This window comes from Mastigoproctus giganteus, chromosome 6 (genome assembly GCF_048544385.1).
Source record: "Mastigoproctus giganteus isolate SK-2022 chromosome 6, ASM4854438v1, whole genome shotgun sequence".
NCBI classification, from domain to species: domain Eukaryota; kingdom Metazoa; phylum Arthropoda; class Arachnida; order Uropygi; family Thelyphonidae; genus Mastigoproctus; species Mastigoproctus giganteus.
The window spans coordinates 96,602,669-96,615,612 of NC_143580.1; the positions used below are offsets into that span (position 1 = coordinate 96,602,669).

General features: G+C 36.4%; 1 protein-coding gene across 4 annotated transcripts in view; it reads right to left on the reverse strand.

The window, feature by feature from the left end:
• Positions 1–12,944, reverse strand: part of LOC150084468 (thyrotropin-releasing hormone receptor-like) — a 361,972-nt gene that overhangs the window by 77,808 nt on the left and 271,220 nt on the right. The window contains exon 3 of one of the 4 annotated variants that reach the window (XM_090376094.1): positions 1,261–1,319. The exons of the other annotated variants lie outside the window; for them this stretch is intronic. The gene's annotated coding sequence lies outside the window, so the exon portion shown is untranslated. The remainder of the gene's footprint in view (positions 1–1,260; positions 1,320–12,944) is intronic. 4 annotated transcript variants of the gene reach the window in all.

The following is a 12,944-nucleotide window of genomic DNA, read 5'->3' on the forward strand; positions in this document are numbered from 1 at the left end:
CGCAGCTCTTCTCTCTGCACTCATTTCAACAGATCTACCCCATTCCTAAAATTAGGATTTAAGACCTGCGTGTAGTACTCAGAATGTATCCTAACCATTGCTGTATACAGCAGAATAATTACCTCCTTATCCCTGCTTGCAAAATTTCTTATATCACTGAAAAAGCCGATGAGCTGTAATAGCAGCCCTTCTGCACTGCACAGAGTACTCTATGTCTGACTGTACAATTACCTCCATGTCTTTTTAGTTCTCCACTATTTTGAGGTGTTTGAGAGCAGATGATTGGCTAGGTGATCTATATAAGTCATAATTAATGGTGCGTCCAGACATTACTAGCGTGTCGCTCTGTTAGTCCAATACTGTTTTTGGAAGGAGAGATATGTCAATCAGCAGTGATTCAACACATGCGAGGAAATTATTAATATTTCTTTTATTACTATTATTCCTTTTCCTAAATAAATGTATTCAAACGCACTTTCTCTTCTACCGGCAATCCATTAAGAATATGCTAATCGTTTCCTCCTCATCTAGAGAATCCAGTGAAGACTGCGTTATTAGAATTCGACTGGATCTGCTCATCCTTACAGCCGGATCTCACTCTCTCTCTTCACTGCGATTTCCATATATACAAGTCTCTCCAAAAAGGCAAAGAAAGTGGTGTTGATTCCAGTCGTGCTGGATATATCTCCACCCCCCACCTCCCATGCATTGATACGGCAGTGGACGGAAACACCTCTGATCGTAACAAAGAAGTTGGGTCGGTAGCTAACACGCCCACCAAATTCTTTCTTTTTTTTCTAAGAAAAAAAGTTTTCTTTGCTTTCTTTTTGAATTTTCTTGAAGTATATCAATACTTGGCCTTTTTCTTCACGAATTGGAATAATTATTAATGCACTTTTTTAAATTGTTTAATTAAATATATATTAAAAAAATTAAAAATGCGTTTTTACACTTTTCTGTTGGGAAAAATATAAATATAAAATATACGAAACTACTAATCACTTCAATTTTCAAGTTAATCAAACCGTTAAGCATCCGAAAATTCAAAATAACGCATGCGAATGTATTATTATTATTTGTCAATTGAATAAATAGAATAATAATAATACTGTATTCGACCCAAGAAAACATTTTACATAAATAATGACAATAATCGAGACAATGAATAAATAATGACAATAATCGAGACAATGAATAAATAATGACAATAATCGAGACAATTAATATTTATGTAATAATGAAACATAAAACAAATCGTACCTAACTTCTGTAGCAGTTAGTGGCACAGTCCTGTGAGAAACGAATTTTTTTAGACTATGCTGAAAGAGAAAATGGCAGAAAAATAACACGTTAGAATACAACTCATTCATCAGGACGTTTGACTTAACTCTGCAAACAGCACATCATTTCCAGAACTACTGAAGTGAAATTTGGCGTACATTTAATGAAACTAAGGAAGAGCCCTTATTTCTAACTGGCAATTAACAATTTATAGATATTTCGCCCGAATGCCACTGCGCCATCGTTGTAGAATTAATAGAACCAAACTGGAACTGATTAAATATATATATATGGTGCACCAACCGTATAAAACAGAACTTGTAAATAAGGCGTTCATAATCCAATAAGTAAATTTTAGTAAAATTTCTGGAGCTAAATCTTTCGAACGCGCCAAAGATTCGTAGTTCCAAAATGAAACGAGATCTATTCCAAAAAAAAAAAAAAGTTGTACTACTCTAGCTAGTAGAATATGAAGAATTTCAATCTTTTGGGAAAAACTTTAGTCGATATTTGCAAATACGGATTATTGGGATGCGTCTAGAGTTTCTGTTGATGGACTTGTACCCTTTTTGAATATTGTGAGAATTCTGATGTGTGCCAGAGAGAGAGAGAGAGAGAGAGATGACAAGCTGAAGAAATACGCCAAGAACAAACTGAAAGATTTAAACTGTTCATGTGCCACCTTCATCAGAGCAAGGAAGAAATTGTTGAGATGGCCTTCTGAAATTTTAATGTCATATTTTCTCTGTTCCTAAGAGTTGATGAAGTGCATGGATTAAAAGAATTGACTGAACTTGCTATATTTACCCTACCCTAATGATATCTTTGTAGGTTACACCTCTTTTACAGAGTTATTGTTTCTTTACAAAATCAAGCACAAACCTTTTCCAAGCTAATCCATGAAGAATTAATTATTTTCCCACTGCTTCGACGTCATATTTTCTTTTTTCTGGATATATTTTTAACCCGAAAGATTTTAGGGTGAACCGCAGAATTAAATAGCTTCGAAGAAAAACTTAATTTAATAGCTTCGTTTACACGCAAGAAAATATTCATTAAATTTATATTTAATTATGAATGTTAGTAAAAGAAAAAAAACTTTTACATTTAAACTTCTATAAATAATCTTAACTATGTCAAAATGGTTGGATATATGCGTATATGTGAACAGCCTTGAGGTTGGCCGATGAGGTACTGCGCTGTAGTTCCACACTTTACCTCTGTGTCTAATTCGACGAGTGCCGGTTTTTAAAATTCCTTCGCGAGCCGGGTAGAACTATGTGGTGTGATGGACGTGGCCCACGTGCCGTATTAGTTTAAGTACCTCTTTCAAAGAGCGAAATAAAAAGGATATTTAGGAGCCTGTGCTGGTGTAATCAAGTGGCATAAGAGTTTCTGTTACAACAAAATCATTAAAATAGCGTTGCGGCTTTTAATGTCCCTTTCATACAACAATAACATACAGTATGTTAAGATAAAATGCTCACATGGCATAGTGCACTTCATGTAATTTCTGCAAGGCTGTTAATAATAATGAAACAGACATTGCAAGTAGTTTTCTAATTCTTCTAAGAATGAACTTATGTTGACAGAATGATAAAATATGTGCGCAATGCCGAAGTTTAAAATTTGCGCGGAAGAGTTTCATTTCCCAGATTTCATTTTTGGGAGTAGTATTGTCAACGCGTGTTGTCAACAGAGACGCACGTGTTGCTCGTTAGAAAGGCACACGCGCTTTATCATTTATCAACCCAGTGTCATCATAAAAGCCATGCGCAGATAAGCATCTTCATTTACAAGAACTCACTCAGTAAAGTACAGGTAAACAATCAGATATTATATGAAATCCAAAGAAATAAATGGCCATTATTATTATTATTATTATTATTATTATCAGCGCAAAATTTTACTTTGTCTTATCTACTGAATGCATACCCAAAGTGAAGCTTTCTTGAAAAGTGCACGCTTTGATAATATGCATTAAGAATGGACTCGTAGTTCTAATACGAGAAAAAGAATCTTACGAAGCTATTTCCGTTTCTTCAAGAAAGAAAAGCCGATAATGACCAATCTCTCATGCTCCCTTTCTATCCTATCGAACCGTTGTGGTCACGGTAAAAGATTATTCTTTGTGCGCAGCGTTGGTTCATCTGCTAATAATTAGATTTGTTGCAGATCAAAGGGGGTGTGAAGGAGTCTGTGCAACTATTCCACACCACTAGCAAGTTATGCATGTTTGGAAAAATGTCATAAATTTTGGCTTTTTTTTTCTCCTTCATCCCTGTGGACGAACAAAATCAAGTGGTGAAGGTAGCGCGTCTGGCTAAGTTTAAATGAGAATTGTATAATTACCTAGTGGGAATGGAAATAGTGTGACTATTCTGTTATTAATAACAATTATTATTACTGTTCTATTTAGTTATTTTGGCTGACGCAAGAAAAGTTCACTTGCTTGTATCATTTGGTCTTATTAAATTTATATGACGTATTGCACTGATACAGGCACGAAGGATTTTTTAGAATAATGCGTTTTATCCGTGTCACCTCCAAAAGAATATGAAGGCAATACGAATAAAACCATGAACCAAAACTTGTATTCATTTACAAAATCATCAATGGCTGCAGGCATGGTTACAAATTCTGCCTGTTTTTCGTTTTATGGATGAGGCTCAAGTTTAAAGAAAATAAAATCGATGTCGTTATTGATACCAGTAATGTAAAAGTATGGTGCACACTTCCGTCGCAACCATGACTAAGGGTTTATCTCTGATGGTAAATATTTACAACCCAAAGAATTCTCACCCTTGGTCGCAAGAAAATCCACACGAAGTACACAACGTAATTTCGAACTTCAATTTTCACTTGTTTTGTGGAGAAAGTATCCACATGTTTCTACTATATTTTATCGAGTGATGATTAACAGCAGCTGCGTATAACAGGAATTTTCTGTATATATATTTATACTTGCAACACGAGCACGATTGTAGATGAGGTAGCACGAGGCATATTTCTGCACTTTTGACAGAGGCTACGGTTTTGTTGAATGTAAAATATGAAGAAAGACGGATAGATGTAAGTAACCGGAGAAATAAGCAGCTCAGTTCCCCGACTTATACACATTAGATATCATCCTGTGGTGTTGCTTGAAGTTTAGATGCGCATCAGCGTTAGTCAGGAAACATAAGTGAAACCGCTGTTTTCATCAGAAATGAACTAGGTATGCATTGGGTGGGACATCATACACTGAGTGATCATTCAATTATGACCACCTACCATATACTTCGTAGGTCCCCCTTTTGCCCTCAGTACAGAGACTATCCGACGTGGCATTGATTCAACAAGATGCCGGAAGCTTTCGGGAGGTATGGCCAACCAAGCGATGAGTGTGTGTAATGCGGTCAGCAATGCAGGTATGGAGGTGATTGGTGTATTCAGACGCCCGATATGGCTTCCCATAGTGTCCCACAAGTGCTCTATGGGATTGATATCGGTGGAGTTCGGAGGCCATACGATATGCTGAAAGTCAGAACTGTGTTCCTCAAACCATTCCTGTACAACAAGTGCCCGATGGCTCGGCGCATTGTCATCTTGGAAGGCACCATCGCAATTCGGGAAAAAGTGTAACATAGCGGGGTGTACACAGTCAGCAAGCAGTTGACGATAGCGGAGACCACAGATACGTTGTTCCACGTGCACCAGGGGTCCAAGTTCATGCCAGTGAATATATGCCCCACACAATACAACCGCCTTCACCGGCCTGCACTTTTGATACCATGCATGATAGATCAAGAGCCTCATGTTTTTGACGCCAAATCCGTACACGACCATCCACAGTGTGGAGTAAACAACGTGACTCATCCGACCAGCACACCTCCTTCCAGTCTTCTAACTTCCAACGTGCATGCTCTTTGCACCAGGCGAGTCTTTTACGCCGATGAACCTTGATTAGGAGAGGATGCCATAGGGGTCGTTTGCTGATATAGCCCATATGTGCGAGCGTGCGACGCATGGTCATGCCAGATATTTTTCCGGTTTGGCTCATGTTGTATTGGGTAATCAACTCTTCAACAGTGCTGCGCCTGTTCACCTGTACGAATCGTCGAACCCTCGCTCACCTCTAACTTCAACCTTTCGCTGACCCTTGCAGTTTTGCCGCCGAGTCGTTGTTTGACCATTTTAACGTCAGTCCTGGTACACTTTAACTACGGTGCTCTTGAACCCCCGCCAGTTCAGCCATTTGGGAAATCGAGGCACCAGCTCGTCGAGCACCTACAATCTGTCCTTTATCAAAGTCCGATAAATCCTTCCTTTTACCCATCACGCTCAGAATTTTACTACCTACTGGACCACTGACACCTTATCTATGCTACGTGGATCGATTAACTTCGCCCCCTCGTACCTCACATGATCAACGTGTCGCATTCAGTTTTTATTGGGGTGGTCGTAATTCAGCGATCACTCAGTGTATATGCAGTCACAAGGAGGGTATTTCGAAAACTAGATTTATTTTGATGTATTTTTGTAAGTTTATAAAAAATAAACTGAACGTAAAGTGCACTTTTCATGAGACTGTAATCGTTTAAGGAAGTTGTGGCCAACCTACGGCCCGCGATTTATTTTTATACAGCCCGAGCGGAAAGTGAACCAAAACAGCATTTTCAATTTTGTGGATTATCAACAAAAATTTTCTCATTAAATGTTAATTTTTGTTCAGTAAATGTTATTGTGTACTTAATAAAATTTTCGAATATATTTAATTTTAGATGTATCATTATATTTAATGATTCACCTTAAGATTGAAAAATACCTTCGTGGGTGGTGCAGTTGGTAGAATCGCCGTCCTCCCCACACCGGGTGGAAAAGAAATGAGTTCGAATCTCGTGCGATGACGGGAGGAATTTTTATGGGCCTTTCTCACAACGTAGCTGAGTTAGTCGGTCTCGGGCGAGGGAAGCATGGCTTTTTCTCTCGGAAAATTGGTTTTTCAGTTCGGCAAACAGAAAATCGACCTGAGAACACACGCGATATACACTGAGCAATACGGCCTTAGTTGCCGATGCTCCTAAAACCCAGTAACAATATCAATATTGAAAAGCAGTGATCCTTTTCAGGTTGTAAATTTCCTAAAGTGATCATTTAAAATCAAAAGTAAGATTTTTCAAAAAAAACAAAAGTCAGTCATATTTTTATAATTCTAATAAAATCTAAAAAAATAAATCACTGACAGATTTGTTTTACATAAAATGGTTGGAAATTTGCATTTTTTATGTATAGCCTGAAAATTAAAAGCGGTAACATGAAAATAGAAACTTCGTTTTACATGTAACAAAATATGAAAAATGTAACACTAATTCTGAATATGGCCCCTGAACCGGGAATGGTTGGACACCGCTGGTTTAAGGTGATAAATAATAAAAGTGAATTGAAAATTTATTCTGTAGTCATTGCTACATTACATTAGTGCTTAAATCTATAAATATTTTTGTTGACGCAGACCAGACAGGAAATGTAGCTGAAAAATTTTGAAATAGTAAAATCAAGCCCGCCCATGTAGAAAAAAGAAGAGCAGGAGAAAGGAGGAAAACGGTTTTTAGCGTTTTTCCTGTTATTCTTTTTGGTGTATGGGCGGACTTTATTTTACTATTTCAAAAATTTTCAGTTACATTTCCTGTCTTGTCGATGTTGACAGGAATATTTATCGTACTCTACTCTTGACCTCTGAAAAGGACCATTATAGCATTTAACTCAATAACGGTGTCAAATCGACCTATACTTTATAGGGCATTTTTGATCCAATTCACCTAAACAAATAAATACATATAAATTTATTACTCAGAACAATATATACTACATCAGTTGGAGAAATTCCGTTACATTCACTAATACATGATCGAGGTTGTACAACAACCTAGATCATATATATATATATACGGTGTAATATGGTCTAAGTCACTGATGCGCCTAAAACCACCAGCAACAACAAATGAGTTGTGGAGCAAGTGACCAATTTCAACTTTCTTGATGTGGAAGTTGATTGCTTTAATGAGATTAAGTGGGAAATGTTTATCGCTTAAATGATTTAATGGTCATATTATTTTTGATTTAATTCTTTATGACTTTCTTTCCTTTTGCATTCAATAATTTCCCAGATGTTTACGCATTAACCTTAAAGATGAACAAATTGCAGAATAAAGCTAGGTTTTGTTTCATAACATGTGATTTAATATCAGAGTAATTTGCATTAGTATATGAGAGATATAAAAACCGGAGACTGGATTTTTAAAACATCCACATGATTACAGTATTCTTGAGAGGTAGATTTGTGAGGCACGCCTTAAATACCAAACCATATAGGAACATGATAAAGTATTCTCTAAAATGGTTTGATCATTTCCAAAAAATATTTTACAAGTACGATTTATGCTGCGTTGAAATACAAATAAGCTGTTATGTAATGTCCCAAACGACTTAATGAATTTTTTAGTCAGTATGGGCAGAAAGGGAACATTTTTGATCCCTTTCTACCCATTTAGTTATTAAAATGTATCGATATGAAAGAAATATGAAGATTTCCGATTATAGTAGAATAATAGACTTAATGGTTAAAATTAATTGGCCCAGACATTTTAAGAGTTTGTACACTTACGAGTTTTATGGACAGTTTTGTTTAGTTGAATTTCTGAGAACCTGGAGAAGGAATAAATTCTGAGAATGTGACGGTATAATCATACCGTGGATGTAAAATATTTAAACGAAAAATAATGTAAATTTTTTCTTTTGTGAACCCATATTTTTTATCCCTCAAAACTAAGGATGAAAATGAAATAACTTTTAAAGTGGATAACATGAAAATATAACGAGAATTTTATAGATGTAAGCACAGATATCTCGGCAGCCACAACTGTTTGGAGCAGTACTCAGAATGCTGAATATTATATTGAACAAACTGGAAGCCCTTTTTAGAGGTATATTTTAGTTTCCTTTTTACACAACTTTGGAATTTATGGTCAATGTAAGACTTTTGAGATATATGTTTATAGATTTTTTTTTCTTATCTTTAGCTATACAATTTGTTCCTTGCAATTTTGAAGCACCCTGTATAATCGTATAAATTTTCAATATTTAATGTTATTTATAAAAAAAAATGTGGCACAAAGTTATAAATTTAGACATATGATTGTTTTTGGTCAAAGAGCGCCGGTTTACATAGTTTATAATGTATTATTGCTCAAATTATATTAATTAATCGTAGCTCATAATGTATTATTGTACAATGCGTTTACATGCTCACTTTAGTGTTGTGGGACTACTTTATAAAGAACTTAAAAGAAATAAAATTGAAAGAAAAGCAACTTTGAATTCATAATTCTTATTACTCGCGTGCAACGTAAACATCCTATTCCCTTTCCTTTCAATTTATTTCATTGCTTGAGTATTTTCCGTTCATAGTTTTTCCAATCGTGGTGATTTATCGGTTCCTAATCCGTGATCTGTTAGGGAGAACATAGTTTATAAAACAAGTTGAGTATTCCTTCCTCAAAACATTTCCGGGCTCGCTTGCAGCACTGAATGCAAATATCCAAGGCAATTATTCAGCTGACCTTTGAATTTACCCAAACTGGAAACCTTCACCTGATGTAACTTATTCCAATGAATAACAACATGCTGGATTAAAGAAAACTCCCTATAATGTTTAAATATAGTCTCTCTATATTTAGACATTATAGGGAATTTAGGGCTTCCATTTCTGGAATATAAAAATGAAAATTTCGCCTTCATTCATTTTACTACCCTCTCTCTCAGAGCCTTGTGGACCTCATCCACTCCTGCACAATAACGGTACACGACACTACACATATACAAAATCCATACACTTTTAAAACTCTGCCATTGGCAGTGTACTGTTTCGCACCCACAATGTATACTATTCGGAAATGGGGGAAGCCCCTGGTGCCGTTTGACACTAAACACACTCTACACTTCTGCTTACAATACTTGCATGGTCAAGTGCGAGGGCGCACATGAGTTTGAATGGACCGTGGTTCAAGCTCGTGTGACTGAAAAACACGGTTAACGATTATACTCATTGTCAAAATAATTAACTGAAAACTCTGACCTTAGTGTTTGCACTGGAGAATAAATTAAAACACTTACTATGCCACATTCTCGTATTGATGCCTCACTGTTTTTAGTTATCTCGGTGTTTTCACAAAACGAACACAACCTAAAATCGTGTCACTCATTCTAAACAGTCAAGTTCAATCTAGATGTAGTTTGAGAAAATAAAAATGTTGAGAATTGTTTAATTTTATTTATTATTTTTTTAACTTTAAAATTAATTTTTATTCGTGCTAGTAGTCTTGGGAACAGGATGTGTGCTTAATGCTATTTACTAGAGACGGGATTATTTACCTGTTCGTACCCAGACTTGGGCTTCCTCGGGAACGGGAACTACAGGCATACACTACTATTGCACTGTCTTCAGTGGATGCGAGATTCTTTGTGGTTTTGACTTTGACTGCTGTACGCAATCATAGGAGACTATTTATCCCATAGGACTTGTGCTTTTACGTATGGGCTCTAGATATAATCCATTTAGGATAGTACGTATATAGTTGTGGCGCACCTGATCATGGCATGGACGGGGACAGGGAAGCAGCCTTGCTGTGGTGACCGCTGCTTCTCATTAGCAAAGTGGCCAGAAACAACTAAACAACACAATACACTCGTTTCTGTCCATTTTACAGAGTTTGGTATATCATCACAAAGAACCATGTTGGAGTTGAATAAATGTTTAGGAGTCACCCTGTAGGAAGGCTCTTAAACGTTTCCTAAGATACAAACACTAAACGGCTGCTAAGACACTGTCCATTGTTCAGAAATTCAATATTTAAAATTAGCATATCTTTCTTGCGTCTTAGGCTCTCGTGTTTAACACGACGGTTAATGCCGCTGTTCACCCACGCCATACAGAAAAGGTCTTCATTAGATTCCCACGTCCGGCCGAAGATGAGAAATACTTTCCCTCTGAAGGAGGGGAATTTTTATGGCCGTAGTCGAGTCACTTGGTTTCGAACAAGGATTGCATGGTTGTGAAAGGTTAACCGTGGAAACTGTTTTTTCGTGCCAGCATATGATTTCTGTAGTCCGTTTTTCCATCGACAAGCCAATAATAGAAACACACAGTTGCCAAACGCCTCATGACCTTAACTGTCTTGAAAAATCTGAATGACCGAAAAGGCGCTTCTTGGCCCTTTCTGTAGCATAAAAGCTAGTAATATTCTTCCAAATGTGTAAAATGCTTGGATTTGATTACCGTGGAGAAAGAAAGAAAGAAATTTTTTTCCCCACAATCACCGATTTATTCTTGGGCGAATATTTCTTTATATATCCCCCCCCCCCCCATTCTGTAAAATCGGGTTTTTCTTGCCGGTAATGGGAAAACCAATAATCGAATAAACACAATTTACATACACAATATGTGGTCATCTCTTGGGCGCTTATTACAAATAATCCATCCCTTCCTACTAAACCCCCTATCTGTATAAGTGCTGAGTACTATTTAAAAATAATTAAAATTTACTTAATTCTAATATTTAAAAATAATATAATTTAAAATGCCCCGTGCCCAGGTGAAATATGGATACACTATCCTCCAGCAGCATTCGAATATATCAAATTCGAAAAAGAGTCGCGCTCTGACTTACAGCCTTTGCATCCGGAAGCTGTATAGCAGCACAAAGATCCTTTGGACGGAAGAAGAATCAGATAAGCGTAATTTATGACTTCTCATGGCCCACGCAGGTGGCCTTCTTTCAGACATGCCTCGCGATTAACTGATGCATTGGTTTGCTGTTGACAGATATATGGTGTTTGATGATGCAATAAATATTCTTAAAAGTCCCTCTCCGATCGCTTCCTGGTAAATTCACTTCATGTAAAATGTTTTCGATGTGTCTCGTTTATACCTCTGAAAAACGGCAGTTGCTTAATTTCTGGTATTTTGTAGACACAAGCATATTTTAATATGCTTATGTTTCTTTCGTTTAAGCAGATTTTTTTAGCTAAGTCGTTTCCTTACTGTTCTTTTCAGGAATATTTAATTAAATGCATTGCCATTGGATCACCTCAATTGGTTAAGACTGAATTTTAACAAAAATTGCGAGCAAAGCGGTGTGAGAGAGAGAGAAGTGAAAATTTTAAGTGATCAGTAATGTTAGTATTAGTTAAGTGATCAGTAATGTTAGTATTAGTTACATATTGCAAGGAAGACATCAAGCAATCGGATTTTGCTGCAATATGTAAACAGTTTGTGTAAATGCAATAATCAACTGTTATCCTTACTTTTACCCAACCTTATCGTATGTGCATATTGACGTTTGGTTATTTATGTATATCCCCTGGCCAAGATTAATCAGTCTGTGGTGGGTTCTGTTGCTGTGCTTTCTTCTGTACAGGCTACGTGACGATAGAAACATGAAATAAGGATTTAATAATAATTTATTTTTAAATAAATATTTTTTAGTGCTGCTGGTGGCATCTTTTCACCATGTGGCTAGTATAAACATTACTGACCATTTAAAATTTCTCTCTCTCTCTCTCTCTCTCTCTCTCTCTCTCACACACACACACACACACACACACACACTTCGAAACTTTTGTTGATATTCGGTCTCAACCGACTAAATATCTGTCCGGCTGACATTTGAATTTCCTCAAGACTCAACCACCACCAAAGGTAACTTATTCCAGTAATTAGTAAGACGCTGGCTAAGAGAAAACTTCTTAGAATCCAGTCTAAACCTCGTTCCCTGTAGTTTGAATTTGTTTCCTAGTTCTGGAATCATTTAAACAATGAAAATGTTTCGTCTTCATTCATTTTACTGTCCCATCTCAGAGCCTTGTAGATTTCATTCAAGCCCACTCTGAGCTGCATGGTTGCCAGGCTCCGTAGCCACATATTCGAAGTTTTTTCTCAATAAGGGCACACTTTTGTTGGGTTGTCCATGTTTGGATTTCTTTCAAGAAGCGCAGTGCCCTTTTTTTGAGAATGGTCTCCATGCCTGAATACAGTAACCCAAATGTGGTGTTACAGTTATCTTTTTACAGTGGGATTATGACCTCCTTATCCCTGCAAGGATATTCCGTAATATAGGATCCATGTGCCTTTTATTCTTCAGTACCCGGAGAACTCCACGTCTAACCTTATTGTAACTTCAAAATTCCTTTCTTCCTCCGCAGTTTTTAATTCAACCCCACCAAGTGTACAAGTTTCTATTACCCAAGTGTAAGACCCTACATTTTTCTGACTATCCCTGAACCTGTTCAAGTCATCCTGAAGGAGTGGTGCTTGGCATTGATTACTGACCACTCTCATGAACCTGACATCGTTTGAAAATTTTGACGTCACACCCTTTATAATAATATTAATAATAATAATATTCTTAATTAACATAAATTTTATACAATAGTGATTCCTTACACAGAAAGCCAGAGGAATCTTACAATTCGTTGTTTATACAAGTGATTTTGTTTGATAAAAAAATAAATAAATAATAAAAATAATAATAACTAAATTATACTTAATATATCACAGCAAAGATGATAATCAAAATGTAAAAATGAAGTAGTAATTACAGCGAAAAAGGACTACAAGTTGAGCA